Source organism: Lepidochelys kempii, chromosome 3, assembly GCF_965140285.1.
Source record: "Lepidochelys kempii isolate rLepKem1 chromosome 3, rLepKem1.hap1, whole genome shotgun sequence".
Classification (NCBI taxonomy): domain Eukaryota; kingdom Metazoa; phylum Chordata; order Testudines; family Cheloniidae; genus Lepidochelys; species Lepidochelys kempii.
This window is the reverse complement of record NC_136382.1, coordinates 120,158,782-120,171,712: the sequence shown is the minus strand read 5'-3', so window position 1 is coordinate 120,171,712 and position 12,931 is coordinate 120,158,782.

Here is a 12,931-nt window from a genome sequence, read left to right as displayed (position 1 = left end):
TTATATTGTATAAAATATAGGCATTATTCATAAACACACACACACACACACACACATATATAACACAAGAGGCACATTCATTTTCATTGCATTTCATCTGTGCAGGATAATCCACAATTTAGATTAGTCATGTTAGTTATGTATAATATTAGTAATCTTATACACATACATATAATTTTAAAACCACGTGAAATTATAAAATAAAGCATTTTTAGTTGCCCATTTGCCACTTTCATGCCCTTCTGAAAACCCCCTTCTCTCCTGCCCCCATTTCTCTCTGCACAGGATATTGCTAATTTTTTCAAAAAAATTGGCAAGATTCAGTAGGGCTTTTTACCTTCTCCCCTTCCAACACTCTCCTCCTCCCTTCCCACAGACACAAATTGCTCATCTGCTATAGCCCCTCCACCTGCCACAGTGACTCCATCCTGCCTCACTGACTTCTTTCACATAACCCCTAATTTATACTCCTTTCTTTGCACTTCTCCTCAATCTCTCACCCTCCTCCCTTCACAGTACATGTATGCTTTACTAACCCTCAAGATGAAAACCCCCCTCCAACCACCATCCCATCCTTCTTCTCCCTTTCACCTCCAGGCTTATTGAATGCACTATCTACAACCAATGCCTTAAACTTCTTTCCTCCAATTCTGTCCTTGATGCTCTCCAATCTGGTTTCCATTCTCTCCACTCCAGTGAAGTGGCTCTCATTAAAGTCTCAAATGATGTCTTCCTAGCCCAGATCCCAGAGCTTCTATTTCATCCTCATCCTCCTTGCTACACTGGCAGCTTTGGACACCATCTACCACTCTCCGCTTCCTCAAATCCTGTCCTCCATTGGCTTTTGAGGCTCCATCCACTCATAGGCTCCTCCTACATCTCTAATCATTACTTTAGCACCTTATATGCCAGAGCCACTTCTTTCCCTCTCTCTTTCATTGATCACCCCAACCCACAAGGCTCTATTCTTGGCTGCATACTCCTCTCTTTCTACACCCCATTCTTAGGGGCTCTTATTGACAGTCACAGCTTCAAATACAATTTTAACACCAATGGTTCACAAATACATTCCACTAAAGACCTGTCTCCTTCAACTCAATCCCTCCTCCTGGCCTGTCTTTCTGACATCTCCTTGTGGATGTCCAGCAGGCAACATGACCGAAATCAGGCTTTTGACCTCTCTCCCACCCTGCCATAAGCTTTCTCTTCTCTCCTATTTCTTTGTCGCTGTGGATAATACCACCTTCTCCCCCCATCATTCAGGCCTGTAATCAGGGAGCCACCTTTGACTTGACTCTCTCCACGTGACACATGCAAACCATCTCCAAGCCTTGCCACTGCTACCTACATCACACTTCAAAGATTTGGCCATTTTTGTCTGTCCAGACTGCTTTTGTTCATACTCTCATCATCTCATGCCTCAGTTACTGTAATATCCTCCTCTCTGGGCTTTATGCCACCCATACTGCACCTCTCAAGGCCATTTAAAGTGCTCATGCTAAGATTGTCTTCATGGTTCATTGCTTTGACCATTCCCTTTGTGTCACTCTGTTGGCTCCCCCTCCTCCACAACATCAAACACAAGTTCCTTGTCTTTGCCTTCAAGGTATTCACCATGTATCTACCAGATCTAGTAGCTTTTTGTGCCATTGAATCCCACCTGCATTCTTCAGATTATGTCAGCCTCAGTCACTCTGTCTGCTCCTCCTTCAAGTACCTCCACCATTTCCCTCCAGTTGCCCCATATGCATTGGGAAAACTCCCCTTCAAAAATGGTAATGCTGCCACCTTAGCTCTTAAATCCCTCCTTTAAACCTGCCTATGTTATGATACCTACAAACCACGCTCATCTGGCATAGGTTAAACAAGTGATGAGCTGACACTTCTATTGTTCTGCTACTTTTGGTTTATTTTATTACCTTGCACTCTGACCAACCCCTACCCTGAGTGTCTATTTCTTCCCTCTCTTGTATCCTGTCCGACACCCAGGCTGTAAACTCTCTGAGGCAAGGATTGTTTTCCTTTTGATCTGTTTTTCCAATGCCTAGTACAATGGGGCCCGATCACTAGGGCTCCTAGGCACTCCTGGAAACGACAACAATCGTTTCTCTGTTTGAGACACACAGAAAGTGTAGGGTTTTTTGTCTGCATACCCATATGTACACTGGTATAGAAAGGCCCAATCCTGCAAGCACTTAATCATGTGTAGTAGTTTTATTCACATGAGTAGTGCAGTTGAAGTCAATTGATACAAGTGAAATTACCCATATGCTTAAGAGTTTGCAGTATCAAACCCCCCCCCACCACCCCAGATTAATTTATTCTTGGCACTATCGCAAACAATGTTCTGCCCCTACTTACTGGTTACAGGGGAAATCTTGCATAATGACAGGTTTCAGAGTAGCAGCTGTGTTAGTCTGTATTCGCAAAAAGAAAAGGAGTACTTGTGGCACCTTAGACACTAACAAATTCATCTGATGAAGTGAGCTGTAGCTCAGGAAAGCTTACGCTCAAATAGATCTGTTAGTCTCTAAGATGCCACAAGTACTCCTTTTCTTTTTAGGGGAAATCTTGTTACATTATAATCAGTAATAGATAGAGCCCAATCCACATTTCTGAGTCATCCAAAAAGTCTTCCAACAAAAAAGGGAAGAAAAGACTCAACAGACCTAATATTTCTATGGATAAAGCAACGTAAAAATTGCCATTGGATTAGAACCAAGGTCCATCTCATCCAGTATGCTGGCTCTTACAGTAGCCAGCACCAAATGCCTGAGAGGAAGGTGCAAAAAGAAAAGAAAAGAAAAGAAAAGAAAAGAAAAGAAGGCAGAAGTAGGATAATCTGCCCCCATGAAGATCTCATTCTAATCCTTAATAGATAGAGATTGATTTAAACCTGAAACATGAGGTTTCCTAACAAGCAAAAATAACTTCTCCCCTCTTCAAAAAAAAAAAAAAAAAAAAAAAAGGGACAAACTCATTGTGTTTCCTTTGGAGAACACTTTAATCAGCACAGTGAGAGACCAGAGGTATAACAGTCTGTGCTGCTCACGTGGGCTCCGCACATGGTGAAAGTCGGGCTCAATTGATCTCTTGTTTTCACTGTCAGTTTAGTTACAGCAAAGATAGTATCAGAAAGTTTTAAAAGCAAAATAGAGGTTATATTCCATTTAATGTTGATACTCTAAATTTAAATAATAAATGAATCATCCAGCTGTATTTAATTGGCAATTAACATAATTCTGGTCCAGTGTAGCTGAAAGATAATGAAAGAGCTGACTGCAAATGAACCAAGAGTAATGGGGGAGGTCATATTAGTCCCATACCTCTGAATGAAAAACCACTTTCTCCTCTAACATTAGATACTTTGATTGGTGAAGGTCTTTACCATGCCATGAAATTCACCCATCACAGTAGGAGACATGAAAGGAGCTTCTGCTGTGTAGAGGGGGATGGTAGGTGGCTATGGAACTGCAGAAGCCAGTCCAAAGAGGGGAATTAGAGGTGCAGAGGTGTGTGGAGAAGGGAGGGACACTGGTGGTGCCAATGAGTCCACAACTATACAGAACAAGTGGTCACAAACCGCACAGAGGGCATACTGGGGTGGCAGCTCCTCTTCTGGCCCAGGGGATGAAGCAATGGCTGAAAAGATGACCCACACTCTGTCCACAGGTTGGAAGTTAGATAATCTCTCTCTAGCCCATAAATTTCTTCCCATTTAGCCAGGTTGTCTGTGGTGGGACAGGGTAAATTCCACCCATAACGTTTTTCTCTCCTTTCCACTCACCACCTCAGTTCATGAGCCTTTTAAAACTTAAAATCCATTCAGCAAATTGTCATCCTATAAAATAAATCCTATGTAATGCCAATAGTAATGCTGACAAAAATCAAAAAGACAACTGTGTCTAAGTCAAGGTCCACCTTTCCCTAGAATATAAGTAAATCTATATTTAGCCCCTTCTTGGCCTTGGGAGGGAAAAACCCATTTATTATCACTTTAGAATTCTGTATAAAATGGCAGATGAATCTGGCTCCTGGAAACAGATGTAATGTTAATGCGGTGAAGATGCACCAAAAAAGAATATGGTCTAGCGAGGCAACTAACTTTTCTCAGTATTAACCATCGTCACCCCAAGGTCCTTTTCCTCCCAGTTAAGCCAAGTTATTACAGATTTTTTTAGGGAGAGGACAGAAGCCTAGATCCAGGCATAAGACATTACAAACCAACAAACTCTTATCCCATGCATTACAAGCAGATCTGGCAAAAAAATGGAACTTCATCCTACTGTAAGGGGACTGTTGCCCCCTTACCAACATTCAGTGCGGGTGTTTTAGTTATTAGCTCCTAGTACTAAAAAGGGGGAAGAGCTGATGGGAAATCAGGACCCTGAGACTGACAACCCCCAGGAACAATGGGGAGAGGCCAATGCTCCAGGGCAAGCAGGCTAATCAGGGAGTCAGGGAGGTCCCGTCCTCCCTGTGAGCTGGATTTGCCTGGGTCAGACAGAGTGGGGCCGAGCTAAGGAGAAAGCCGGGGCACAAGCTAAGCTGGGGAGCAGAGCTGTGCCAGATCCAGAGGGACCAGAAAAGCAGCCCAGAGAGAGCAGACTTGCCCTGGGAGCAGAGCTGCAGCAACCAGAGCCAGAGGGGCCAGAAAAGAAGCGCACAAAGCAGGTCAGTGCTGGGAGCAGAGTCACAGAAGCAGCCTGCAGAGCAGACCTGTCCTGGGAGCAGAGCTGCAGCAACCAGAGCCAGAGGGGCCAAAGAAGCAGCCCAGGGAGCTGGAGGCAGAGCAGCAGCAGCAGTGCAGAGACAGAGTGGTGCAGCTGGGGCTGGAGCAGTCTGGAGCTGGGTGCGGTGAGCAGCTGGGGAGACCAAGGGGGACCCTGGGCAGCGGGCCCAGCACAGGGAGACGCCTCAGCCAAGGGGCTCTGCAGGCCAGGCTTGGATCATAACCCCGACAGGGCGGGGGCGACACTGGGAAGAAGGGTCCTACCACTTAGAGCCTGAGAACGTGTGGCCACCACCAGAGCAAGTGTCCAACCCACAGCATCCCTGCAGCACAGCCAGGGCCTGAGAAGAAGGCCTGGGACTTACAAGGAACAGACCGTGAACTGCCCTGACATTCCAGAGACACTGTTTGTGATGTTCCCTGCCACAGAGCGGGGTGATGCGTTTCCTTTAACCTTTCCCATTTTTCCTTATTCTTTTTAAAATTAATTGTGGATTAAATAATTTGTATTTGCTTTAACTTGTACGTAATGGTCAGTGGGTCAGAGAAGTGCCCAGTGCAGAGAGAGTACCCTGGTGTGGGGACACCCTAGCCCCTGTCCTAGGTGACCACAGCAGGGTTGGGGGTCGAGCCCTCCAGGAATCTTGGGCCCAGCCTTGTTGGGGTTATGAGGACTCTGCCAGACCAGAGAGAGGAAGGGGAGTCCTCAAGGGCAGGGAGGCCACTGGGTAAAGGAAGTGGGAGCGAGGACTCAGATCCTTTCGCTAGCCCACTTCACCGGGGTAGTACAGAAGCCAGGAAAGTTCCCCACAATAGCGGGACTATTCCCCCGCTTACACTACAAATAAGTGCACGTTAAAAAAACCCAACACTTTCTAAATGGAGACAAAATGTCAAAACTGAATTCTTTTGCAGGAAGTGTTTTAAGGAAAATTTTCACCCAACACTAGACAGGAGCAAAGTCTGTCTGTCTATCTGTAAATAGTTAATAGAGGAAGTGCCAGTAGATAGCACTCAAGAGTATGTAGCATAGTGCCTGCATCTTGTAGGACCAATAGAACTTCAAGCTGTTGTGCACTGCAAATGACTTTTGTGTAGTTCTTTACATCAGCTCTTACCACCATCGACTTGCTGTGATACCCAGAGGAAATATATATAATCAGGCAGGTCAACTGAGAGTATAGATATCAAATGATTTGTTACAATCCTTTCATTCCAAATTCTCAAATAAATACAACCCAGACTACAGATAAACAACTAATTTGGTGATAACAGATAGGCCACAAGTGTGGCTATAATAGATTGTGTTATCCCAGATGTGACGGAGCATGGTTTACTGACTGCAATGAGGACGGGAAGAAGGAATGGCTAAGCAACACATTGCCTTATTCTGAAAAGTACTGAGCATCCTCAACTCCTGAAGTCAATGCCAGAGGAGGGTGCTCAGCAGTGCACAGAAAGCAACCAACACCTTGCAGGACTGGGCTCTTTAAGAACATAATTTCTCCCTAACCTATGTCAGTTGGTTCCTTTATTTTCTTTGATTAATTTAACAAAAAATATCTTACACCAGAGAAAGATACTTTCCCCTTCTCTACCTTCAGCTGAATTACACTAGAAGTCACCAGTGATAAATCTCCCTAAAAGAAAAATCTTAGAAATTTTTTTACCAGGCTTTATTGGAATCATCTAATGTAATCTCTCTATCCTAGTTGAGTATCGCTATTGCACTTATCACGGTGGTATCTGAGCACTAAATAAACTCAGCTCCGCCAAACGAACTCAGTACAAAGCCGATCAGGAAAGAAGAACTAGGCGTAAATTTAGAATAGGAGTGGGGGGGGGCTTTATGGAAAAGGGATTTAAATACACCATTATGGACAAAATCACTGGACAGAGCTGTTACACTGAGCCTGACGAGGTCTTTTTGCATAGCATGTGAGCACTGCTCAGTCTTTAAAGACATACTGTATTGTGGTTTTGTGATGGGGTTTCTTTTTGCGGGAACTGTTGTAACCAGCAGAGGAGTTTTCCTTCTGCCGTAATCTCTCTAACTGAAATCACTTCTTGGGGCAGAGTTGCTCCCCAGGAACTGGGCATTGGTGTTTTAGCTGAATACCTTGCAAGACAGAATTGCCTGCATGCTGTTTGACCACCCACATTCAAAGACCGGTGTATATAGTAAACAAAAAAAGCTAGACTAATGCTATCCCAAGAGCCTGCATCACTGATTTCTCCTCCAATGGGAGGTCTGACTAGACTATCAGAATAGTCCCTTCTGGCCGTGGAATCTATAGAAGCTGACCTGCAGTGCCCTGACATCTACTGCTGCTTGGCAGTGGGGTGACACATTAAATCCTGCCCCTCCATATATAACACTATTAAATTAAGGGCCCAGTCCTGCCCCACTGAAGTCAATGTCAAAACTCCTATGGACTAGGATCAGGCCTTAAGATATTATTTTGATTATAGTTTGTTCCAGAATCCTGGCACTGGTCTGTGGGCTTTATCAGCTATAACAAAATCTAAGGTAATGCATCCTGACACTGAAATCCTATGAAATCTTACACATAAAATACCAGTTTGTTTAATCAAAAGCTTTGCCTCCTTCCCAAGGACATAACAGCCTCCAGTTTACTGCCCACAGAAGAACATATTACTAGTAAAACCGTCTCTGCGTATTATTTATTAAATGGCTGTTCAACGTAAAACTGGCCTGATCGCTGACACTGTCTAGCTTCATTTACCAGATTGCATATAGTTTAGCTACCAAACCCAAGCAAAAATTGTTCTTCGTGTTATATCCACCCTTGTGCCAGAGGCTATCACAACCGAGAAGTGGGTTGTCTGATTTGACTGTCGGAGCAGGAGCCAGGCCAGGTTGGATACCAGGGAATCAGAGTCTGCAATACTGCCACAGGGCAGAGCCAGGAGATCAGAGTCAGGCAGGAAATCCTAAACAGGAAAAATCCCAGTTGCATAGACAATTGCCTGTTCCTCTGCTTGGCTTAAATAGAAGCAAGGAACCAATCAGGATCCCCCAGTGCTCTGCCAATCAGCTCCCAGTGCTGGAGTCCTTTGTCAGAGCTGACCTTCTAGTGTTCTAGCAATTAACAACAGGTCAGTGGCTAACAGGTGGGAATTACTGGATCTTAGGAGCCCAGTAGAACAGGGTTTGTCCCTGGCTGATACCAGTACAAGGTCTATGCACCACTTAAGTCCTAATGTGGGCCCTGATGTATATGCTCTGCATGAGGCTGAGTTTCACCCTTTCTGCAGGAATAGCTGGCTATAAGTAAAGTGAGGGGCACTTGTCCTCCATGCGTATATTGGTTGCTGTGCCTTTTAAATGTAGGATTTCCTTTCCAGATAGATTTCAGAGTAGCAGCCGTGTTAGTCTGTATTCGCAAAAAGAAAAGGAGTACTTGTGGCACTTTAGAGACTAACCAATTTATTTGAGCATAAGCTTTCGTGAGCTACAGCTCACTTCATCGGATGCATTCAGTAGAAAATACAGTGGGGAGATTTATATACATACAGAACATGAAAAAATGGGTGTTTATCATGCACACTGTAAGGAGAGTGATCACTAAAGATGAGCTATTACCAGCAAGAGTTTCACCAACTATTTGGAGTACGAAAAAGAAGATAAGTACTAATAGCAACGTCTGTGCTTCTTTAGTGCCTTTTGCAGGAGGATGCCAAAGCCCTTTACAAATATTAATTAAGTTTCAAAATGTCTGTGCAAATTAGGGACTATAGTCCCCTTTTTTGCAGATGGGATGATTGATACATCGAGAGGTCAAGGCCTACATTTTCACAATCGTCTTTTAATTTTTTGTGCCTCGTTTTTGGGTGCTCAGTTGGAGACACATTAGTGACTCAAATTGGACAGCCATAAATGGAGACCCCAAAAATTAATAGACACTTAAAAATTTTTGTCCACATTCACCCAGTGTCTGCACAGTAACATACATTTCTACATTTCTCCAACCTGTCTGGTCTAGATAAATTACCAATCTCAGTACGAGCTGAGGTCATAAAATATATTCCAAGGATGTTCTCAATTTCATAACTATATAGTAGATATAAGTTCTGGATGGATCCCAGACAAAAAAAATCCCAAATAAACACAAACCCAAAATCAAGCCAAACAACTTTTAGCAGTAGAAAGAAGCAGAGCAGAATGACAAAGCCAATGAAGGAATCTACAGTGTGTCTGCCTGTATCTCATGGTAATTAATGCTTTTTGAGATATTAGATAACCTTTCCCTTGTTGTAATAGAAACAGATTTCCCACATCTCCTCTTCCAGCTCTCATGGCCTACCTTTTCTCTGTTTTGTCTGAAATTAGCCACAGTTTCCACCACTTTAATAAATGTGGAATACAATTTGGAAATTATATGTTTGCATTAGTCCTTGCAATGAACAATAGCTCAATTTTTGAGAGTCAAGGCTTCAGTAATAAGGCCTGATTTTCTTCACAATCAGATACACATGCATGCATGCATGCATGCATACAAACACACACACACACACACACCACGTATCTCTGTGAATAGGCCCCAAAACAGCTGCAACCTTCCAGAAATTAATTGGATTCTGGATTATTTGCATTTTGATATAGTTTACCAACAAAAGATGGAGATAGCAAATTTATTAATGTGCAAAAAAACCAACACACACACACAAAACCTGTCAGAGAGAAAGTGAGTAGCATTCTGGGTGAGCTACTAATCCAAATTTTAATACATGCAGTTCCTCAACTCCTCACCCTATACTACTGCAGTAGACCCTCTAAGGTGGGAATTGATATGCAACTCTAAAATGCAGGCAGCTGTTAAGGACTACTAGTGATTGCCTAAAGCCCTTACAGTACTTCATCTGGGTAGGCATTATGATTTGATAATGGCCATTTTCAGACAACACCCAAGGCAATTCTAGGATTTGCTGTCACAATAGACATACTAAAAATAAAGTCAGTGTAAACAGATTAAGAAATTGACAGAATAACAAGGCAGAAAGAATTGGAATGAATACACAAATGCCAGATGACAACTAAATGCATTGTGCTGCAGAGATGGGATAAGGGAAGTGGAGCTGGAGGATTTATCTGCTGGCTGTATGGCTTCAACCTGCTTCTTGACTGTACAGATGCTTATTGCACTGGGAAATGAAGTCTTTATTAGATTTCTTATCTATCTGGCTTCCTATTGAAAATCTTTCTTTTTCCTAAACTGAAAGCAAAAACGCTTGCTCTGCAGATGTAAAAAATGCCTTTGGTTTTTCAAACTAGTCAACTAATGACTAACTGGCATAACTGGTCATGTGGATTTTGGAGTGGGCAGTGGGAAGACAATATTGGCCTGATTTTCAGAAGGCCACATTACCCTCAACTCCCAAGGATGTCAATATGAGCTGTAGGTGCACAGAACCTCTGGCCCTTTGTTTACTTCACACAAGGATCCCCAGCAAAGCCTAAGAAGGGATACAAAGTGGGGTTTAGCAGAAGGAATGCTCTATTGATAGCATCACTTGCCCCATAACCTCAGCCATGCGGAACGCAATGCCATCCACAGCCTCAGAAACAACTCTGACATCATAATCAAAAAGGCTGACAAAGGAGGTGCTGTTGTCGTCATGAATAGGTCGGAATATGAACAAGAGGCTGCTCGGCAGCTCTCCAACACGAGTTTCTACAAGCCATTACCCTCTGATCCCACTGAGAGTTACCAAAAGCAACTACAGCATTTGCTCAAGAAACTTCCTGAAAAAGCACAAGATCAAATCCGCACAGACACACCCCTGGAACCCCGACCTGGGATATTCTATCTACTACCCAAGATCCATAAACCTGGAAATCCTGGGCGCCCCATCATCTCAGGCATTGGCACCCTGACAGCAGGATTGTCTGGCTATGTAGACTCCCTCCTCAGGCCCTACGCTACCAGCACTCCCAGCTACCTTCGAGACACCACTGACTTCCTGAGGAAACTACAATCCATCGGTGATCTTCCTGATAACACCATCCTGGCCACTATGGATGTAGAAGCCCTCTACACCAACATTCCACACAAAGATGGACTACAAGCCGTCAAGAACACTATCCCCGATAATGTCACGGCTAACCTGGTGGCTGAACTTTGTGACTTTGTCCTTACCCATAACTACTTCACATTTGGGGACAATGTATACCTTCAGATCAGCGGCACTGCTATGGGTACCCGCATGGCCCCACAGTATGCCAACATTTTTATGGCTGATTTAGAACAACGCTTCCTCAGCTCTCGTCCCCTAAAGCCCCTACTCTACTTGCGCTATATTGATGACATCTTCATCATCTGGACCCATGGAAAAGAAGCCCTTGAGGAATTCCACCATGATTTCAACAATTTCCATCCCACCACCAACCTCAGCCTGGTCCAGTCCACACAAGAGATCCACTTCCTGGACACTACAGTGCTAATAAACAATGGTCACATAAACACCACCCTATACCGGAAACCTACTGACCGCTATTCCTACCTGCATGCCTCCAGCTTTCACCCTGACCACACCACACGATCCATCGTCTACAGCCAAGCTCTGCGATACAACCGCATTTGCTCCAACCCCTCAGACAGAGACAAACACCTACAAGATCTCTGTCAAGCTTTCTTACAACTACAATACCCACCTGCAGAAGTAAAGAAACAGATTGATAGAGCCAGAAGAGTTCCCAGAAGTTACCTACTACAGGACAGGCCTAACAAAGAAAATAACAGAACGCCACTAGCCGTCACCTTCAGCCCCCAACTAAAACCCCTCCAACGCATTATTAAGGATCTACAACCTATCCTAAAGGATGACCCAACACTCTCACAAATCTTGGGAGACAGGCCAGTCCTTGCCTACAGACAGCCCCGCAACCTGAAGCAAATACTCACCAACAACCACATACCACACAACAGAACCACTAACCCAGGAACTTATCCTTGCAACAAAGCCCATTGCCAACTGTGCCCACATATCTATTCAGGGGACACCATCACAGGGCCTAATAACATCAGCCACACTATCAGAGGCTCGTTCACCTGCACATCCACCAATGTGATATATGCCATCATGTGCCAGCAATGCCCCTCTGCCATGTACATTGGTCAAACTGGACAGTCTCTACGTAAAAGAATAAATGGACACAAATCAGATGTCAAGAATTGTAACATTCATAAACCAGTCGGAGAACACTTCAATCTCTCTGGTCACGCGATCAGAGACATGAAGGTCGCTATCTTAAAACAAAAAAACTTCAAATCCAGACTCCAGCGAGAAACTGCTGAATTGGAATTCATTTGCAAATTGGATACTATTAATTTAGGCTTAAATAGAGACTTGGAGTGGCTAAGTCATTATGCAAGGTAGCCTGTTTCCTCTTGTTTTTTCCTACCCCCCCCCCCCAGATGTTCTGGTTTAACTTGGATTTTAACTTGAAGAGTGGTCAGTTTGGATGAGCTATTACCAGCAGGAGAGTGAGTTTGTGTGTGTATGGGGGTGGGGGGGATGTGAGAACCTGGATTTATGCAGGAAATAGCCCAGCTTGATTGTCATGCACATTGTGTAAAGAGTTGTCACTTTGGATGGGCTATCACCAGCAGGAGAGTGAATTTGTGTGGGGGGGTGGAGGGTGAGAAAACCTGGATTTGTGCTGGAAATCACTTTAGATAAGCTATTACCAGCAGGACAGTGGGGTGGGAATAGGTATTGTTTCATATTCTCTGTGTATATATAAAGCCTGCTGCAGTTTCCACGATATGCATCTGAGGAAGTGAGCTGTAGCTCACGAAAGCTTATGCTCTAATAAATTGGTTAGTCTCTAAGGTGCCACAAGTCCTCCTTTTCTTTTTGCGAATACAGACTAACACGGCTGCTACTCTGAAACCTGTCATTATTCAATGTTGTTCTTTTGCCAGAAAGAGATGGAATTTGATTTACTCACGTTTACTATGAACTATGAAAAACAGCAAGTTAGCACTACAGAGATGAAAAGAGTAAAAAACAACACAACCCCACCCCCCAAATCACACCAGACCCAGAAATATGAAAACGTGGCTGCATAGTTTGACATACAGAATAACTACAACCAATACATGATGTATTGCTTACCTCCTGTCATGTGCCATACCAATATATATATAAACATTTCAAATGGGCACGGGAGGG